This window comes from Leuciscus leuciscus, assembly GCF_965113295.1.
Source record: "Leuciscus leuciscus genome assembly, chromosome: 3".
Taxonomy (NCBI): domain Eukaryota; kingdom Metazoa; phylum Chordata; class Actinopteri; order Cypriniformes; family Leuciscidae; genus Leuciscus; species Leuciscus leuciscus.
Genome location: NC_138727.1, coordinates 68,207,790 through 68,229,918, shown reverse-complemented (window position 1 = coordinate 68,229,918; position 22,129 = coordinate 68,207,790). Strand labels below are relative to the sequence as shown.

The 22,129-nt window shown below is 38.5% G+C and overlaps 1 protein-coding gene and 1 long non-coding RNA gene across 3 annotated transcripts in view; one reads left to right on the top strand and one right to left on the bottom strand.

The window, feature by feature from the left end:
- The window catches only part of LOC309495704 (DELTA-sagatoxin-Srs1a-like), a 144,880-nt gene that overhangs the window by 12,189 nt on the left and 110,562 nt on the right, over nucleotides 1-22,129 (bottom strand). The window contains exon 1 of one of the 2 annotated variants that reach the window (XM_082165516.1): nucleotides 2,155-2,178. The exons of the other annotated variant lie outside the window; for it this stretch is intronic. The gene's annotated coding sequence lies outside the window, so the exon portion shown is untranslated. Of the gene's footprint in view, nucleotides 1-2,154; nucleotides 2,179-22,129 lie in introns of those variants that run through there. 2 annotated transcript variants of the gene reach the window in all.
- Nucleotides 6,034-8,112, top strand: LOC309494276. The gene is made up of 2 exons (XR_014204276.1): nucleotides 6,034-6,560; nucleotides 7,563-8,112. It is a non-coding gene; the product is annotated as an uncharacterized lncRNA (long non-coding RNA).

Genomic DNA, 22,129 nt, shown 5'->3' with positions numbered 1-22,129 from the left:
ACCGGTTCATACCGGTTCATACCGAATACCGGTGTTTATTTTTGTTATGATATGAATTTTTAAAATACCGCAATACCGGTGTATGTCGCTTTAATAACGATCGGAACGCGGCGCGGCGCGACACTGTTTGAGAGGGTCCTTTCATCTGTTGCTTTGGGTGACGTGCCCTCCATTAAATCTGCATATAGCGCGGGAATTGAAGATCGGATTTAAACCCATTTTGCAAAAACACATTTATGTGACCAGGTGTAAATGGAATCGTTTTGATAAATCAGATAGCTCTCCGATCTGAGAAAATGCATGAAGTGGCCAGATATGAGCTGCATTTTATTGATCATCAGCTAAAATTTCAAAATCAAAGACTGCAATAAGAGAGAGCGGCAACAGCCCTGGTAAGATCATTTCGTTTCTCTACTTTTAATGATGAAGATTGTGTGTTAAGCGTCTCACTTTCACTTTTGATTTGCGATAGTTTGCACTTTGGCTTAATGAATGCTCAGCTTCTCATCTGCTTCTCATCTGCGGTGATGCTATAACATTACATATAACCTATAACACGCTCTCACGCGTTTATTTTTTTAGCATTTTTGGGAGGAGTACAATTTACATATGTGGTTTCAACAACCAGATGCATTTACACTTGTCCAGTTTCGTCTGGATTGCGTCTCAGATCTCCTCCTGAAGTGGTTTGAGCGATCGGATTCAAATCCGTCTCGAATACGTTTCGGAGGGCATTTACACCTGGTCTTTTCACGATCCGATAGCTATCCGGTCACAGAAAACGCATGAAGTGGCCAGGTGTAAACAGCCCCTAAGCGTGACTTTGAAGATGGCTAGGTTAAACTATAATTGATAGCTGTCAAATTATATTACAGTGTTTCCCATACATTGGTTCACAATATCAACACAGCCTTTTGGAAAATCTGTTTGTGGTTGGCATTGACATCGTTGAATAAACATGAGCACTGCACGTTTCAAAATCAAAAGGCGGCGCGGGTGAAGTGAACTGACGGTCTTTAGAAAAGCTTCTTTGTTATTACGATTGAATCTTTCTTTATCTTTCCTGATAAAGCAGCGTTTATGAGCGTTGCTGCTTTGTGTACAGCCGTTACCGGGGAAACCGCTGTTTCTGCCGCTCTTAAAGCGCCTCTTACACCCAGTCATGCTTGGGGAAAAAAAACGTCTTAAACCGTGAAACCGGTGTAATTTAGAAAAATACCGTGATGTGGATTTTTGGTCATACCGCCCAGCACTAATATCTGGTAACTTGGCAGGTTTAGGACAGCCGATTCTTCATATTCTGTGTTCACAATTCACACAATTAAAAAATTAATTGTGTATTAAACACAAAATTGTGTATTGTGTACAAAATTAAATAAGTATCAACAAAATCTTTGCAATGGAGAAGAAACACAGAAGCTGCATTTGAAATGGCATTTAGATACACAGACAGAAATAATGTTTTGTTTAAAACATAAAATGTTGAATATTGATATTTGAAATGATTTAAAACATGAAAAGATACTTTAAATGTGAAATTAAAACCGCCAGTAGGTGGCATTTACAATACACATATTTTAATTATATTTTTAGGAGGGGACATGACATCTCCTCTGAACGCAATACAAGCCCTTACGCACGCGCATGATCATTCCCCACGCTCTCGCGCTTGATCTCCTCTCGCCTGCTGCTTCTGCTCGCTCGAACACTTTTATTTTGGGCAGTCGAGGACTTACTGTTTTAATAACCTCAAATGTCACTGATACTTACATGTTCGTGTGGATGATTAATGTTTGAATAGCCTGCGCTGCACGTGGGTGTGGGCATATTACAGATAAAGAGCGCAGACGGGACAGACTGAGATGGGAAACTTGCCGACCGCAGAGGGTTAAAAATATAAACGTATTTAAATATAGAAATAAATTCCACAGTGAATCAGATGCCGATTTTGTATTTTCTCTTACAAAATGTCTTACATTTAAATTTTTTAGTTTAAAAGTACATTTTCAAAAAGTTTTACAAAAGTACATTTTCTTTTATTCACAGATTTGAGGAGAAATAAAACAAATTAAATAAATAAACTCATCTGTCTATGTGCATTCAATGTGCTTTTGATTCCCATAGTTAAATTACCCACTACACGTTTATACTCACCTGGGGTCAGAGGTCACTGCTTCATTACTGAAATTAAGGGGAGGAGTCAAGGATCGATTACTCGTTCGATCGGGTTCTGCAGATGGTTGGCTCCCTCCATTCCCCATAATTAGAAACTGTCTTTAGGCCTGCATATGGAAACAGTGGACAAATCATACATTAAACCAAAACACTTTCAGTAGACAAAAATATAACAGATTTTGAAAGGTATATATGATCTATGACCATTATACACTGTATGCCATTATAAAGACTGTGTGTCTGTCCCTCACAGCCTCGTTTTCATCCACGTACAATACAATATGGTGTGTCTGACCAGACAAAGGTCTACTGCACACATCTGTCATATAAAACACACAGCTGCAAATGTAGAGAAAACAGGTGCATTTCCGTTCACATTAACCACCCTCTGGCATGAATTTAAATCAATGGATAAAGTCAAGTCCCGACTTGATCAAGACCCCCTTGAAGAACTTGATTGGTTAAAGACTTGGACTCGACTGGGCTCAAACCCAACACTCTCTCTCTCTCTCTCTCTCTCTCTCTCTCGCTCTCTCTCTCTCTCTCTCTCTCTCTCTCTCTCTCTCTCTCTCTCTCTCTCTCTCTCTCTCTTTCGGCTTGCTCTTGTTTGATCAGGGGTCGCCACAGCGGAAGATTCTGCACAGATGTGAACCTCTGAGATGAAGTGGATCAGTGCTTCAGTCTCCATTACCCACCGTCAGTGTCTCACTGATGCTCTTGAGTCTCACTGAACACTTCAACAGCAGGAGGAAAAGCCTGAATCTCTCTCTGTTCAGAAGCTTCATGTGTTTCTGCTGCTGTAGAGAGACTCACTGACAGCTTCTCTGTGTCAGAGCTCATATCACACTGACTGATCAGCACATTTGATGAAGAACTCTCTGAACGCTTCCACATCCAGCCGGTTACACTTTTATAATGATTAAAGGAGTCTTGAACTGATAAATCAAAGTTTCCTTGAGCTTTTGACATTTGAGAGGTCATGTTATGTGGTGGGAGTGTTCTAATCTGTGTTTGATTGCAGTTTCCCTGATAGCTATATGAGCTGGTTCCTGAAGCTTACCACCAACGCTTTCAAAGTTGTAACAAATTTCTTCACGACACTTGTTGAGTTTGAATCAATAAAGCTGCTTTAACCTCATCATAATTAGCACTCTTCTCAAGGCTTAGAGCGGAATAAGCTTTTGTTTTGTCCTTTACTCAAACATCTACACTGACCCTTCCTGTGCAAAACATGAATTATGATATTCTTTCATCCAATCATTTCTTTTTGAAGCTTGAACATTTGACGGCACTGACTGGACAAAAACAGCTAAAACATTCTTTTATACTTTCTGATAAAAAAAATAAAAAAAACAAGACCTAAAAGTTTGGAACAACATGAGTGTGAGTAAATAACATTTTTGAGTGAACTTTCCCCAGCTATTAAGTGTTTAAATAATTAGCTAAAAAGGTTCACATCACTCAGCCTTAACCCAGGGTGTATTAGTTAAAAAAATTAAACAAGCCTCTTGGACTGCAATTAAAGACATTCTTAACTCTATTGGAGTTAGACAACACGTGTCAGGACCGACGCGAAAGCACCAGTGACTAAAGGATTGCCGTGAAGCAGTATCTCTGGTCGTACGATGTGTGTGACGTCATTGACATTTTAAAAGACTTTTTAAAGCAAATAAGTGACTCTAAAAAATCTAACACCCAGCAATGTGTAATTTCTTTGCATCTCCTTTCGAATACAACATTCAAATTACTAGACAAACAATTCTATCCTGAGAAAAGTGGATGTTGAGAGGTATAGCGCCATAGACCTCCATTCATTCTGCACTCGTCCTGTGAGCGCCCTCATGTGGAGCCAGAGTGGAACTGCACTCGTCCTGTGAGCGCCCTCATGTGGAGCCAGAGTGGAACTGCACTCGTCCTGTGAGCGCCCTCATGTGGAGCCAGAGTGGAACTGCAACCAGTTCAGAAGCCGGAAGTTTACTGAGAGTGGACGTTCTCCCCTTATTAGACATTCTCTGGTGTTTCTCACTGTTCTAGCCTCTGTGTTTTGTGTAATAATGACGTACAGTCTGAGCACATTAATAAAAACGGTCAAAGCCATTAGATAAATCAGCTTATAAGTTCTTGTTGGGTCATTCATGGCTCAAGTGGACTATTGTGAAAATTTTCACGGTGCAGTTTTGGTCAGTTAACCCTTCCTTGAGCCCTTAACTTTAATATTCTGATTTATGAAAGTCTAGGGAAGGGTTAACTGACCAAAACTGTACTGTGAAACATTTCCAAATCACAATAGTGCATCTGAGCCACATACGACCCGACAAGATGACCAGTTTTTATACTTATAATCTAACGCAAACTAACTTCGCAGATCGACGCATGGCCTACAGACGCGCGCCCGTGTTTTAGTTAATGTTTACATTTCCTCATTTTTAGATTCCCTTCAGATTGTAACGTATCCGTAAATGAACACAAATAGAATTAAAACCGAGAAGGCTCGATATCATTATGATCCTGAAGATGAATTTGTCCAGCTTCATCCACTTTTACATGCGTGTCAACTTTATATCTCCTTAATATCTGAAGATCAGGGATGATATGATAAAACATTGTACAATAATATGACATGATAACAGAAACTGATAAATGAACTTATCGTGAAAGCTGATATTTTCTGAGATTTTAAGTCTTCAAAATGCGCACTTTCCTTTCGAGTTTACTTTCGATTTGCCCACAAAAACAGTGAAGACTGCGCATGCGCAGAAGACCTCGAGCGTCAAGCTCTTTCCTCCTGTTTGAGCGTCAACAAGCCACGCTCACCTTATTATTAAGTATTTAGTAGATGATGAATAATTTTTACATAAAACAAGTTAAAGAGGGTTTAGCCTACTGTTGTTCCATTTGCTTTTATGTATAATGTTGAACTTCACTGAGAGACCATCTACATAAACTAACCCATATGGAAAGAATCTATATGAGGATATATGCGCATATATGAAACCTATATGCAGTTTATATGCACATATATGCTGCATATATACAGCATATATGCTGCATATATACAGCATATATGCACATATATGATAATATGCTGCATATATGCGTATATATGCCACATATAGGCAAAATTGAGGTGCATATATGTGCATATACAGGCCATATAGGTCTCCTGTATTGCTTCTTTATATATACATATAAGCCCTATATGTACATACAAGATATGTCTCCTATATAGCTCATGGCAGGATGGTCATTTTGTAGCTCATATCTCACTTTGGCAACTGTCATACATGATGCCTAGCTCAGATAGGCACATCTATCAATTCGAAGCTCACGGAGCTGAGAAGATCAAAAAGATAAATTGGGTTTTTTTCTCTTCAGTTTTTTTGTCTTATTTTTGTTCTTGTACTATTTGATTGTTCTTAAGTAAATAAATAATGTAAATTTCTACATTTTGGGGTTTTATTTATGTTGCCTACACTGTCAAAAAAAGTGTACTTTTACAGGTAATGGTCTGTATTTTTTTTTTACAGAATTTTACCGTTTTGTCATTATAGTGAATGCCTGTTATTTTACAGATATTTGCTGTAATTTAAAGGTCCACTATTAAATTTACAGGTAATTGCTTGCTTGTATTTTGGTTTTACATAAATTTTACGTTTTTTAAAAGGAACTTGTCTGTATTTTTACAAAGTAAATTAGAAAACAAAGAAAAGAAGGTATAACTGAAGAAATCTGCATCTATTCAATATGTTGTCCTTACAGATTATTAAGCATGTGGGGGTTAAAGTGAGTTTTTTTTTAAGGTTAAATAATAGTATTTGTACATGTAGCCTACCCTACATAGGCTACAGTAGACCTGTATTGAATTATTTTTTATTGCATAGTCTTTTAATCTTGTCTTGCAAATAGATGCTCATTTTGATCATTATTTAATTGTCTTATTCTCCCATAATTTCATGTATATTTTATTAATATTTTTCCAAATCTCCGTTGCTGCACATTCAGGGCTTTGTGTCCGTGTGTGTGTGTGTGTGTGTGTGCGCGCGCACGTGATGACGCAGATTCAAATTCGCCGCCATTACGTTTCCGCTGTTTAGTCCCGCCCACAACAGTCAGCTGATCAGTCGACTTTGGATCTGTATCAAGGGCAAGCGGGAGATTTGAATTCAGTCATGAGCCACTCTCGTGAAGTGGATTGTGAGATTAACAGTGGTTCAAAGCAATCGTATTCGTCGAGAGCAGCCGTGAGCAGGAGTCCTGTTGTCAGTCAGTCCGTTTGGATCACTGATCTATATAATGTCATTGGTTTGGATTCTTCGGAAATAACACCCTTTTCAGTGAGCCTGGTTCGTCACAGCGGACATCATGCCAACCGATCACCGGCTGAGGTAAGAGTCTGCATGTGAACGGTATTTTATATTACATTTGTGTTAAGTTTACAGTTTTCAAGCTAACGTTAGCATTTTAAATGATGTTCAGTTAACTGGCGAGAGCTGGAGGCAAAACACTGAAAATGTAGCATGCGTCTTTATATTTTCCATCTGTTTTAAGAAAGATATCCCACACCTCAAAAGACCTAAAACAAGCTTTCGTAGACTTGTTATACATAAAGTCCGTTTAATTGTGTATAAAATCTTTGTTAATACGCGATAGTATCTGTCAGTAAATCAATCTCTTAAATGGCGGGACATTTTTAAACACTGTCTGGAAGCTGAAAACTCTTCTCTTAAAAAATAGTAACCACGTTTTTGGCGGATTTTATTACCATTTTTAATAACCACAGTTATACTACAAATAGGCCTAACGTTACCAAGTTTTTTTTTTTGGTTAACCATAGTTAATTTTCATAAGGGTTGACGTGGCTATCAAGACCGTTAAGAAAACGAATTCAGTAAATACTGTACTCGTTGATGATACAGGAAAACACATGAGGCTAGAATATGAACACCACATGATAAATTGCATATTCTGGCTGCATGCTTGCCAACACGTCAGGTGAGGTTTTGCATTGTCCCAGTGGAACATATTCTGACATGTGCAAATGTAATACTGAGTTGTAAAAAAAAGCAGAATGATCATGGCAAACAAGGTATGGGAAGAAGTAATTTAAAATATTGTAATGGCCGAGTCTTCTGATTCCATATGATTGCACTAAAAGTGGCAGAAAATTTAATTTGTTTTATACTATATTTTCCCATGTGAATATTCATTTGATCCTTGTGAGGCCACTGGAGCTGCACAAGGTTTGGTTTTGCTACAGTAAGACCACGATTGTGTTAGATTCCACCCATCTATTATCTTTTTTTTTTTGTATTGTAACTAGGTTCTGTCATTTAGAAACATGGCTTTTCCTACCACTTAATGACACATATCTTTACCTTTCATTCCAGCCAGAGGATCTGACGGTTGCTGCTCGCATCTCAGCCTACCTGATGGAAAATTCTTGCTGGATGAATGACCTTCACCTTCAACTCAACCTTGCCAAGACAGAACTGCTTATGGTTTCAGCCAAACCATGCGATCCTGCTGATTTGCCTTATACAACATCAGAAAGATCCGGCCCTTCCTATCGGAGCCACACAACTCCTTGTCTAAGCTCTTGTTCTATCCAGACTGGACTATTGTAATGCTCTCCTGGCAGGCCTTCCAGCATCAGTCAAACCTCTGCAACTGATCCAGATGCTGCAGCAAGACCTAAACTCACTGCTTCAGATCTATGTGTCTCCAGAAGCTTGTGTTCTGCAAGTGAACGGCGCCTTGTGGTGCCATCATCCCAAAGAGACACACAACCACTTTCACTGACCTTTACCTGGACTGTTCCCTGCTGGTGGGATGACCTGCCCAACTCAACACATTTTCAAGAAACTGCTAAAGATCCATCTTTTCATAAACACTTGACCCAATAATACTAAATCTTTGTTTTAATAATAAATAAATAAACTTGTGTACTGTGCTACACTAACTGGGACTTGTCACTGCACTTGTTGCTTCTATTGTTCTCTTAATTTTTAAGTCACTTTGGATAAAATGTAATTGTAAATGTGTAAAATAAGTTATATTAGAGTATAAAGGTATACAGCAATTGCCTTTTAATGTAGATATTTTTACATGTTCTAAATTATATACTAAGATTGTATTTCCTATCATTCACATATCTTGATGTTCAGTGTTTGTTTAATGAGTAATATTGTAAATGTGCAGGTATTCTGTACTTATATGTTTAGTTAATTTAACAGAAATTGACTGTACATTTGCTATTATTAAGTACTTAATTAGAGATTGGTCAAAGTTGTGAAATTGGAAATGCAAAAATTAAAACTGTAAATATACAAACTTTGTATTTGAATTTATGTACTTAATGCATTTTTATACATAACTTCATAGATATTATACACAGAAAAACTATATATTAAAAGATAATTACTGTAGATAGACAGCATTATTATAAAATAACTTTATAAAACCCTAAATTTACAGTTTAACTTGAAAGTTAAATGTTTTTTTTTAATGTAATTTGACATCATTTATCCATTTTTCCACGGTTTAATAAGCCATTATCAACAGTAATGTACTGTAATTTAATTAATTTTGACTGTAAAGTCAATTCTGTATTTTCACTGTTTTTGCCTGTAATTTTGTGAAATGGTTATTTGCTGTAATTTAACGGAATCCGTCTGGAAACTTTGCTTATTTTAATCTTTTGAAAGTGTTAAACCAAAGTGTTGTGTACTTTCCATGTTTCATGAATACAGAGAAAACCGTTCAGTTTCTTAATGTTAGGCCCGATGCTCTTGGAAACACTGAAATAATGTTCAGGGAATTATAAAAAAAAAAAATATTACTGTGTCATCAGCAAATTGAGTGGTTATTCCCTTTAATTGAGGATGTTTAAGACAAGTGGCGTACATAATATAAAGAACTGGAGAAATTGTAAAACCCTGTCTGATTCCACACAACATTTCAGTTCTAGGAGTCATTCATGTGTGGCATTCATAACTGGAGGAGTACTGACATGTTTAGTAAGTTCTGTTTAGCCTTCACACACATTAGCATAGATAAACCATAGACAGTATGGGATAAACCGACCACAGAAACAGAATAAGGTGATAAGAACCTCTGGTATGTGTGGCTCCCCTCGTATATCTACAGCCGTCGCGGAGTGTGCGTCAAACATCTGCGTACTTTCCCTCAGGTGCGGGAGCCTGAGGAGCTGACGGAGACGGATAGTCCACGTCGGTTCAAGCTGGGTCTACTAAATTCGAGATTGGTGGTAAACAAGACTTTTATTATAAATGACTTTTTTACTTCGCGTGAATTGGACTGCTTATTTATTACGGAAACCTGGCTTACCGTTGGTGATTCAAGCCCTCTGTCGGAACTTTTACCTTCAAACTGTTTGTTTTTAAATTCGCCTCGTTTAACTGGCAGGGGTGGAGGATTACTCTCTGTTTTTAAAGATATATTCTCATATCACCAAATAGTACAAAATGACTACAGAAGTTTTGAGCTGCAACTATTTGTATTTGAACTGAATAGTCCACTGTTGATTGCCTTGATATATCGTCCTCCTAAACACAATGCAGACTTTTTAAATGAGCTTTCAGATTTTTTGGGTCAATTTGTACCAAAGTATGATAAATTGTTAATTTTAGGAGATTTTAATGTCCATGTGTGTTGTCCAACAGACTCTTTAGCTAGAGAGTTTATTACCTTGATAAATGCCTTTGATTTAGATCAGCATGTAAATGTCCCTATACCCATCAAGGTGGACATACACTTGATCTGGTGTTATCATATGGTATCTTTTTGGTTGATCTGGAGATAGTAGATAATGGGTTTTCCGATCATAAATGTGTTATATTTTCTATTCCTACATCATCAAACTCTTTGAAACCCAAAAGGCTAGTCCGTAAATCCCGATTAATAAATTCGGATACGTGTACAATTTTCTCATCAGCTTTTTGTGATACTATGCACACTATGGATACAAACCAGTATGCATTAAGTGCAGAGGTGCTTTTGTATGAGTTTAATTCTAAATGTGTGAATGTCTTAAACACAGTAGCTCCAGTAAAGACCCTAAAACCTAAGCCAAGAGTTGACCCTTGGGTTGACGATAACATACGCTCCTTGAGGCAGTCCTGCAGAAAAGCAGAACGTAGATGGAAGAGGGATAAGCTTCATGTTTCCTTTGAAATACTAAGTTATTCATTGTTAAAATACCAAAAGGCTTTGAGAGCAGCAAGATCTGACTATTTCACAAAACTCATCACTAAAAATTATCACAGACCAAGAACTCTTTTTACTGTTTTTAACTCTGTTATTAATCCACCTGTTTATGAGTATCCTGATGTATCAAGGACTCTGTGTGATGACTTTCTTACATTTTTTGTGAATAAGATCAATGACATTAGATTGGGGATATGCTGTCCTTCTTTTGACCCGTCTACCTTGGTGGCTTGTTCGGCGGAGCTGAAGCAATTTGAACCTATTTCTCTCTCCCATCTGCAAGAAATAGTGGGTCAGTTAAAGCCATCGGGCTCCTCTATAGATGCCATCCCTCCTTTTCTGTTGAAAAAAGTTATTGATGCTGTGGTGCCTTACCTGTTAAACATTATAAATCGATGTCTGGAAACCTCCATGGTACCAGAAGCATTGAAACATGCTATAGTTCGGCCGCTGTTAAAGAAACCCAACCTATACTTAAATGTTATGGACAATTTTAGACCAGTTTCAAATTTGCCTTTTATTTCTAAGATTTTAGAGAAGATAGTTCTGAAACAATTGCAGAGTTTCCTGGATGAAAATAAGGTATTTGAGCTTTTTCAATCAGGTTTTAAAAAATACCACTCGACAGAGACTGCACTCTTGAAAGCCGACTCTGGGGTTTCTACTGTACTATTATTACTAGATCTGAGTGCGGCCTTTGATACGGTAGATCATTCTATTCTTCTTGCTCGTTTGGAGCTTTGTGTGGGTATCAACGGTCCTGCCTTAGAATGGTTTAGGTCCTATTTGTCAAATAGGAAGTTTATCGTTAACATTGGGGAATATTCGTCAAAGGCTGCTTTTCTGTCTTGTGGTGTTCCGCAGGGATCCATTTTAGCTCCATTTCTTTTTTCGCTATACATGCTTCCATTAGGGTCTATTTTCAGGAAACATGGGTTGCCGTTCCACTGCTATGCGGACGACACTCAAGTTTATTTACCCCTAAAACCAAATTGTGATGGACTGGAAAAAATTAGGGCCTGTATAGCCTATCTGATGTGAAAGCTTGGTTATCTCAAAATTTTCTTAATTTTAATGAAAATAAAACCGAAATTATAGTGTTTGGCTCATCAAATTCTCTTAGTCAAATAACCCTAGGTAATATAACACTGTCTGCAAAGACTTGGGTAAAGAACTTGGGTGTTGTGTTTGATGATGGTCTGAAATTTGACAAGCAGATAAGCTCAGTGGTCAAATCCTGCTTTTTTCCAGCTCCGTCTTTTAGCCAGAGTAAAACTAATTTTATGTTTTAATAACTTTGAAAGACTAATTCATGCATTTCTGACATCGAGGCTTGACTATTGTAACTCACTGTATTATGGGATCAGCCAATCAGCTTTATCCCGGTTACAGATGGTACAAAATGCGGCGGCAAGACTTCTAACAGGTACTAGAAAACGGGACCATATTACTCCAGTGCTACGTCATTTACACTGGTTGCCTGTACGATACCGTGTTGATTTTAAAATTCTTCTTTTGGCTTTTAAATCCTTAAATGGTTTGGCCCCTACTTACCTTTCGGATCTACTGGTAGAACATCGTCCAGTTATGTCTCTCCGGTCGTCAAATCAGAGATTATTATGTATACCGAAATCAAAGTTGAAAAGTAGGGGTGATCGCGCGTTTTCAGCTGCGGCTCCAAGACTGTGGAATGCGTTACCTTTTAGTATTAGATTTGCTCCATCCTTGTCTGTTTTTAAATCTAGGCTAAAAACCTATCTTTTTGATTTAGCATATGGCTAAGGATGAAATGTACTGTATTTGTTTTGTATTCATATTTGTCTTTTGTATTGATGTAAAGCACACTGGCCAACTGGAGTTGTGTTTAGTAGTGCTATAGAAATAAAATTGACATTGACATTACAGTTTTGATTTTTTTTTATCAGTTATAAGGAGAACAATAAAGAGAAGACGACGGGTAAATTAGTTGAGATATTTCTTCTGCAAAAGGATTCTGCCCGATAGACAAGGTCAAGGTAGCATTTATTGTCTCCCTTAGGAGAAATGTGCTTTAGATGAGGGAAACTGCTGCAACATCAACACAACACATGTAACATACAACATTAACCAACATTCCAAATCCTAAAATCCTACATCATAACAACAGTACATATATCATATATCATAACACAGCCCTCAGTTCCTGCTCTTGTACTCCAGCTATTGCCGTTATTTAACTTCCTGCTGCAGTTGATCATTAATTCATTTAACAGACAGAGGTACAAATGAATATTTATATCGGTTATAATGTAACCCTGTATCTCCGTCCGGAGTTCATCAGCGCATACTCAGGACACAACACATGGGAAGAGTCTAATAAAATCTTGTTGGCCTGCTGGATGGGGCAAAACTCAAAGATATCCTGTAGAGAGCTGATTGTCTGCGTCCCCATGATGTTTCCTGACACTCTCAACACGTTATTTATTTGAGCTCTCAGTTTTACTGTTAAACTTCCGAACCAAACAATAATTCCTTATCTTAAAACACTCTATCGTTGCTTTATAAAAAATTTACATAATATTCCTGCTCACTCCAAATAATCGTAATCTCCGTAGATGTAAGGGCTGATGGACCCTTGTGCACACCCATGACATGTGTGTGTGCCATTTAAGCTCACTGTCAATGTGGACCCCCAGATATTTATAAGAGGCAACCTGTTTAATAGCTTCACCAGAACCAAAGCTGAACCACTGCTGGCTAATGCAGTCGTTTGTGTACAGAGTAAACAGAAGTGGTGTACTTACTCACCCTTGCAGGATGGTTCGGCCGCCGGCGGGAAACATGACGCTCACGGATCCGTCAGACATCACTTATTGTACATCTGTTTTACAAAATGTGCCTGTCTTAATTTAATTCATTAACATATCCTACATAAACTTGTAATGCATTTATGTGTTTGTTATTAGTCTGCAGCCGACACTTATTATTATTATAAATATAATATATTATGTTCTATAATTCATTTTCAATCTGTACAAACCGACTTTAATGTTTGTGTTGGCTGTTTCTACATATAAAGTTTTTATACAGTAAGACAGTTGTGATTGTGATCATTTTTTGTATTCATCGTCACCAAATGGGTCAATTCAAAGCCTTTATAAAGTTCCTCTTCCTCTGGAAACTGTCTCCTAATGGCTGACACACATAACACATGCAGGTAAGGGTCTAAGTACTAGCTTTGCTATTGCCTGATACATGATGATAATAATCTGTACAGTATTGTAATCTGAGCATAGTGTTGTACATATCATCAGGCTAACGTGGATATATCTATAAGCTAACACTGTTCTCTCGCCCTGTTCTCCTCACACCACAACTCACCGTTGTTCTGTCTAACCCTGGCCTGTCCTGCTCACTTGGCTTCATATCAGGCTCATAATTATATGATATCATCATATATATCAATTATATGAATTATATATATCATACGAGTAAACATTTAGGCTACAATTCCCCCAGATTGCCGAGCTGTCATTGCGATCCTATTGTTTACTTTGACCGCTCTCCCTCATGTTACGTCACTTCCGGTTCGGCGGTTTTCAAATGCGGGATTACAATTTTCTCACAAAAACGACTCCAGAAGCCTAAATAGCATTTTATAAGTATATGTTTATATTTAAATCTAGTTCCTACATTATTTTTCTATACATCGGCTTACTGGGTACTCTAACCTGCAACATGGGCTTTAAGATAGTCCCAGACTAAAATGCATGTTTGAACTGTTCTTAACTGGAAGCTTTGAACTGAACTGAACTGAACTGAACTGAACTGTTCTTAACTGGAAGCTTTGAACTGAACTGAACTGAACTGAACTGTTCTTAACTGGAAGCATTGAACTGAACTGAACTGTTCTTAACTGGAAGCTTTGAACTGAACTGAACTGAACTGAACTGTTCTTAACTGGAAGCATTGAACTGAACTGAACTGAACTGTTCTTAACTGGAAGCTTTGAACTGAACTGAACTGAACTGAACTGAACTGTTCTTAACTGGAAGCTTTGAACTGAACTGAACTGAACTGAACTGTTCTTAACTGGAAGCTTTGAACTGAACTGAACTGAACTGTTCTTAACTGGAAGCTTTGAACTGAACTGAACTGAACTGTTCTTAACTGGAAGCTTTGAACTGAACTGAACTGAACTGAACTGAACTGTTCTTAAAGGTGCTCTAAGTGATGTCACGCGTTTTTTAGGCCAAAACATTTTTTGTCACATACAGCAAACATCTCCTCACTATCCGCTAGCTGCCTGTCCCCTGAACACACTGTAAAAAAACGCTGTCTCTCTAGACACCACAGGCTCCACAAACGGCAACAAAAACAAACTGGGCTCACCCGCACCACACACACAACAAACAGTGTTCCAGCCAATCACTGGCAAAAAGTATTTGAGGGGTGTGGTTTGGGGGTTAGTGCGCGTGGACATGAAGGGGGTGTGGAGGAGAGACGAGAGAGAAGCATGAAGAGGGAAGTTTGAATTATGGCCGACACACGACTAAAGAGACGACGTTCTGATGAACAAATTGTAAAGAAGAGGGACAAGGATAAGGAACGCGCGAAGTCCCGAATTTACATCGGAAAAACCCTCGAAATGTAGCGAGAACTCCGCCGGCAGAAGGGCTTCCAATCAGACATTCAGTTGCTCTGTTTTTGCAGAACAGGTAAATCCTAGCCTGGATGCCAGCCGAACTTAGCCCCGCCCACAACATTTTTTGGTCGGGAAGTTCGGTCTGGACTCGTTCCGTTGAGGAGCTATTATGCCCGAACAAAAATTGTTCGGACCAATCAAATTGTCAGGGCGGGGCTTTATACGATGATGGACAGATGAGCAACGTAACGTAATCATCCACGTCACCAACGAGCGCTTGGGTTGAATTCGTTTACAACACAGATGACTGCCGCTGGAGAATTGTTATTTCACGAGTTCACACTTACAAATAAGTCAGATAGAATAAATGCATATTTGGCGTGCTGTCCGAGGAGAGGGCGGGCTCGGTATTCGGCCCGAACCCAAAGTGCTCCCCCCGTATTCCAGGCTGTGGAAGAACAGGCCGAGAGTGAGTGGAGGGATGCTGAACACTGTCAAGGAATGTTAGGTGAGTTGACAAAGTGAATAAATATATGCTTCCTCTCATGCTGATAGTGTAGACCAGACGGTCATTGTTTGATGACAAGTTGATTGGATTGATTATTTGAACGTGCTCCTCTCGAACTTTGTTTATAAAACATTATGTGTAGATTCCGCCATCGCGTCTGTTATAGAAGATATCGACAGCGCATTCATTTTAAAAGAGGAACAGAGAACCACGATCAAGACATTTGTCGATCGGAAACATGAATGAAAAACATACATCACTTACTCCGTTGCTCTGATTGGTTATAGGTCTATCCAATTGAGTGCAGAGGCATTTTCCTTCCTGGTTCGGTTGAAACACGCCCCATAATCACAGCCCAATGGAGCAGTTTCAGACTCACATTCTGACTAGAATCTGAGTATGACGACGTCAGGCTAGGTAAATCCATTTTTCTTTCTAAATTGACGTTCAGCTAGCGATCAATCTCTATTGTAAATGGTCAAGCAAATTCACAGTAGGGCGACAATTTGTGTGAATGATTGTTTTCATCCACTGTTTGTTATGGATTTGAAATGTTCATTTATAGGCTATTGACAACTTTGACTAAATTTGTTTACGACACCGCCGTTGTTTATGCTCACTGGGAAACGCGAAGCTAACGTTATCTTGCTATTATTGCGTCCTTGTATGGGAGCTATAGTTATAGTTATAACCTCAGGTGGCGAAACGATTTTAAGACAATGTTTCTCTTTTTCTGCATTCTGTTCTGCAATATATAAAAGCATTTATCTAACTTGGTGACATTACACATTGAATGAAGTATCAGTAAAACTTAACTTTGTTTTTAGTGACTACTTTGACTTTCCTTTATGCCGGAAGGGAGGGGAGGAGGGAGGAGACGGGATGAGGAGGAGGGAGGGTCTAGCTAGCCTCCGTTTTGTTTGACAACATATCGAATGTCAACACTCCCGGCATCACTTAGAGCACCTTTAACTGAACTGTTCTTAACTGGAAGCTTTGAACTGAACTGAACTGAACTGTTCTTAACTGGAAGCTTTGAACTGAACTGAACTGAACTGTCTTAACTGAACTGTTCTTAACTGGAAGCTTTGAACTGAACTGAACTGAACTGTCTTAACTGAACTATTCTTAACTGGAAGCTTTGAACTGAACTGAACTGTTCTTAACTGGAAGCTTTGAACTGAACTGAACTGAACTGTTCTTAACTGGAAGCTTTGAACTGAACTGAACTGAACTGAACTGTCTTAACTGAACTGTTCTTAACTGGAAGCTTTGAACTGAACTGAACTGTTCTTAACTGGAAGCTTTGAACTGTCTTAACTGAACTGTTCTTAACTGGAAGCTTTGAACTGAACTGAACTGAACTGTCTTAACTGAACTGTTCTTAACTGGAAGCTTTGAACTGAACTGAACTGAACTGTTCTTAACTGGAAGCTTTGAACTGAACTGAACTGAACTGTCTTAACTGAACTGTTCTTAACTGGAAGCTTTGAACTGAACTGAACTGAACTGTCTTAACTGAACTATTCTTAACTGGAAGCTTTGAACTGAACTGAACTGTTCTTAACTGGAAGCTTTGAACTGAACTGAACTGAACTGTTCTTAACTGGAAGCTTTGAACTGAACTGAACTGAACTGTCTTAACTGAACTGTTCTTAACTGGAAGCTTTGAACTGAACTGAACTGTTCTTAACTGGAAGCTTTGAACTGTCTTAACTGAACTGTTCTTAACTGGAAGCTTTGAACTGAACTGAACTGAACTGTCTTAACTGAACTGTTCTTAACTGGAAGCTTTGAACTGAACTGAACTGAACTGTTCTTAACTGGAAGCTTTGAACTGAACTGAACTGAACTGAACTGTTCTTAACTGAACTGTTCTTAACTGGAAGCTTTGAACTGAACTGAACTGTCTTAACTGAACTGTTCTTAACTGGAAGCTTTGAACTGAACTGAACTGAACTGAACTGTTCTTAACTGGAAGCTTTGAACTGAACTGAACTGAACTGTTCTTAACTGGAAGCTTTGAACTGAACTGAACTGAACTGAACTGTCTTAACTGAACTGTTCTTAACTGGAAGCGTTGAACTGAACTGAACTGAACTGAACTGTCTTAACTGAACTGTTCTTAACTGGAAGCTTTGAACTGAACTGAACTGTTCTTAACTGGAAGCTTTGAACTGAACTGAACTGAACTGAACTGTCTTAACTGAACTGTTCTTAACTGGAAGCTTTGAACTGAACTGAACTGTTCTTAACTGGAAGCCTTGAACTGAACTGAACTGAACTGTTCTTAACTGGAAGCTTTGAACTGAACTGAACTGAACTGTTCTTAACTGGAAGCTTTGAACTGAACTGAACTGAACTGTTCTTAACTGGAAGCTTTGAACTGAACTGAACTGAACTGTTCTTAACTGGAAGCTTTGAACTGAACTGAACTGAACTGTCTTAACTGAACTGTTCTTAACTGGAAGCTTTGAACTGAACTGAACTGAACTGTCTTAACTGAACTATTCTTAACTGGAAGCTTTGAACTGAACTGAACTGTTCTTAACTGGAAGCTTTGAACTGAACTGAACTGAACTGTTCTTAACTGGAAGCTTTGAACTGAACTGAACTGAACTGAACTGTCTTAACTGAACTGTTCTTAACTGGAAGCTTTGAACTGAACTGAACTGTTCTTAACTGGAAGCTTTGAACTGAACTGAACTGAACTGTCTTAACTGAACTGTTCTTAACTGGAAGCTTTGAACTGAACTGAACTGAACTGTTCTTAACTGGAAGCTTTGAACTGAACTGAACTGAACTGTCTTAACTGAACTGTTCTTAACTGGAAGCTTTGAACTGAACTGAACTGAACTGTCTTAACTGAACTATTCTTAACTGGAAGCTTTGAACTGAACTGAACTGTTCTTAACTGGAAGCTTTGAACTGAACTGAACTGAACTGTTCTTAACTGGAAGCTTTGAACTGAACTGAACTGAACTGTCTTAACTGAACTGTTCTTAACTGGAAGCTTTGAACTGAACTGAACTGTTCTTAACTGGAAGCTTTGAACTGTCTTAACTGAACTGTTCTTAACTGGAAGCTTTGAACTGAACTGAACTGAACTGTCTTAACTGAACTGTTCTTAACTGGAAGCTTTGAACTGAACTGAACTGAACTGTTCTTAACTGGAAGCTTTGAACTGAACTGAACTGAACTGAACTGTTCTTAACTGAACTGTTCTTAACTGGAAGCTTTGAACTGAACTGAACTGTCTTAACTGAACTGTTCTTAACTGGAAGCTTTGAACTGAACTGAACTGAACTGAACTGAACTGTTCTTAACTGGAAGCTTTGAACTGAACTGAACTGAACTGTTCTTAACTGGAAGCTTTGAACTGAACTGAACTGAACTGAACTGTCTTAACTGAACTGTTCTTAACTGGAAGCTTTGAACTGAACTGAACTGAACTGTCTTAACTGAACTGTTCTTAACTGGAAGCTTTGAACTGAACTGAACTGTTCTTAACTGGAAGCTTTGAACTGAACTGAACTGAACTGAACTGAACTGTCTTAACTGAACTGTTCTTAACTGGAAGCTTTGAACTGAACTGAACTGTTCTTAACTGGAAGCCTTGAACTGAACTGAACTGAACTGTTCTTAACTGGAAGCTTTGAACTGAACTGAACTGAACTGTTCTTAACTGGAAGCTTTGAACTGAACTGAACTGAACTGTTCTTAACTGGAAGCTTTGAACTGAACTGAACTGAACTGTCTTAACTGAACTGTTCTTAACTGGAAGCTTTGAACTGAACTGAACTGAACTGTTCTTAACTGGAAGCTTTGAACTGAACTGAACTGTTCTTAACTGGAAGCTTTGAACTGAACTGAACTGAACTGTTCTTAACTGGAAGCTTTGAACTGAACTGAACTGAACTGTCTTAACTGGAAGCTTTGAACTGAACTGAACTGAACTGTCTTAACTGAACTGTTCTTAACTGGAAGCTTTGAACTGAACTGAACTGAACTGAACTGTCTTAACTGGAAGCTTTGAACTGAACTGAACTGAACTGTCTTAACTGAACTGTTCTTAACTGGAAGCTTTGAACTGAACTGAACTGAACTGTTCTTAACTGAAAGCTTTGAACTGAACTGAACTGTCTTAACTGGAAGCTTTGAACTGAACTGAACTGAACTGTCTTAACTGAACTGTTCTTAACTGGAAGCTTTGAACTGAACTGAACTGAACTGAACTGTACTTAACTGGTAGCTTTGAACTGAACTGAACTGAACTGTCTTAAGTGGAAGCTTTGAACTGAACTGAACGGAACTGTCTTAACTGAACTGTTCTTAACTGGAAGCTTTGAACTGAACTGAACTGTTCTTAACTGGTAGCTTTGAACTGAACTGAACTGTCTTAACTGGAAGCTTTGAACTGAACTGAACTGAACTGTTCTTAACTGGAAGCTTTGAACTGAACTGAACTGAACTGTCTTAACTGGAAGCTTTGAACTGAACTGAACTGAACTGAACTGTTCTTAACTGGAAGCTTTGAACTGAACTGAACTGTCTTAACTGAACTGTTCTTAACTGGAAGCTTTGAACTGAACTGAACTGAACTGAACTGTCTTAACTGGAAGCTTTGAACTGAACTGAACTGAACTGTCTTAACTGAACTGTTCTTAACTGGAAGCTTTGAACTGAACTGAACTGAACTGAACTGAACTGTTCTTAACTGGAAGCTTTGAACTGAACTGAACTGAACTGAACTGTTCTTAACTGAAAGCTTTGAACTGAACTGAACTGTCTTAACTGGAAGCTTTGAACTGAACTGAACTGTCTTAACTGAACTGTTCTTAACTGGAAGCTTTGAACTGAACTGAACTGAACTGAACTGTTCTTAACTGGTAGCTTTGAACTGAACTGAACTGAACTGTCTTAACTGGAAGCTTTGAACTGAACTGAACTGAACTGTCTTAACTGAACTGTTCTTAACTGGAAGCTTTGAACTGAACTGAACTGAACTGTTCTTAACTGGTAGCTTTGAACTGAACTGAACTGTCTTAACTGGAAGCTTTGAACTGAACTGAACTGAACTGAACTGTTCTTAACTGGAAGCTTTGAACTGAACTGAACTGAACTGAACTGTCTTAACTGGAAGCTTTGAACTGAACTGAACTGAACTGAACTGTTCTTAACTGGAAGCTTTGAACTGAACTGAACTGAACTGTCTTAACCGAACTGTTCTTAACTGGAAGCTTTGAACTGAACTGAACTGAACTGTCTTAACCGAACTGTCTGAACTGGAAGCTTTGAACTGAACTGAACTGAACTGTTCTTAACTGGAAGCAACTTGCACTGACGTATGTTAAAATATTTCAGTGCCATTGTTTTGTCTCAAGATGCACACCAGTTTTTTTTCCTTCTTTTTTTTCTGAAGTACATTTTAAAAAGCTACTTAAATATCCTAATTTAACTAAGGCCTAATCCTGGCTTAAAGGGATAGTTCACTTTGAAATTAAATTTTGGTATGTTTTAGCTTACCTCAAGGGCATCCAAGATGTAGGTGTCTTTTTTTCCGCAGTAGTTTCAATTTTGATATTTTTAGGTCAAACCGTTCTTGTCTGTCAGTCATATAATGCAGGTCGATGGTCACTTGTCTCAAACAGCATGCACAGAGTCCAAATTAAAACAATTCCCCGTCGTCCAAATTAAACAATTCCCCATCGTAAGTACACATTGATGGCCTAAGACACGAAACGAGCGGTTTGTGTGAGAAAACGAACAGTTTTTATATCGTTTTTACCTCTTGAACTCAGCCACGTCCAAGTGATCTGAGAGCGCGGGCGGGTATAGATATATACACTAGATGTCGCCTTGGCAACGGTTTCGCATTAGCCAAGGCGACATCTAGTGTATATATCTATACCCGCCCGCGCTCTCAGATCACTTGGACGTGGCTGAGTTCAAGAGGTAAAAACGATATAAAAACTGTTCGTTTTCTCACACAAACCGCTCGTTTCGTGTCTTAGGCCATCAATGTGTACTTACGATGGGGAATTGTTTAATTTGGACGACGGGGAATTGTTTTAATTTGGACTCTGTGCATGCTGTTTGAGACAAGTGACCATCGACCTGCATTATATGACTGACAGACAAGAACGGTTTGACCTAAAAATATCAAAATTGAAACTACTGCGGAAAAAAAGACACCTACATCTTGGATGCCCTTGAGGTAAGCTAAAACATACCAAAATTTAATTTCAAAGTGAACTATCCCTTTAATCTAAGCCCTGTATGTGAAACCGGGCCAATGCAATATAAGGATAATATCTGGCAGTTTTGTGTCCATCTATAGTTGCCATCATCTGAAGTCTTCACGAGTGAGGCTGGATCCACACTGGAGCTGCTGTAATCTCTAGTGAACTTGCTGAGCATCCTGAGATAGAAACAGGGAAGCAACAGGAGCAAGATTAGCATTGCTGCTGTTCATATTATTTCAGGCAAAAGATGATCATGTGCACTTTTTATTATTTCATCACATATTAACTGTAGAACAAGATTATGAGATGTGTAAATTGAATGCTTGGCTACAGAGATGTGTCTGTAATCTA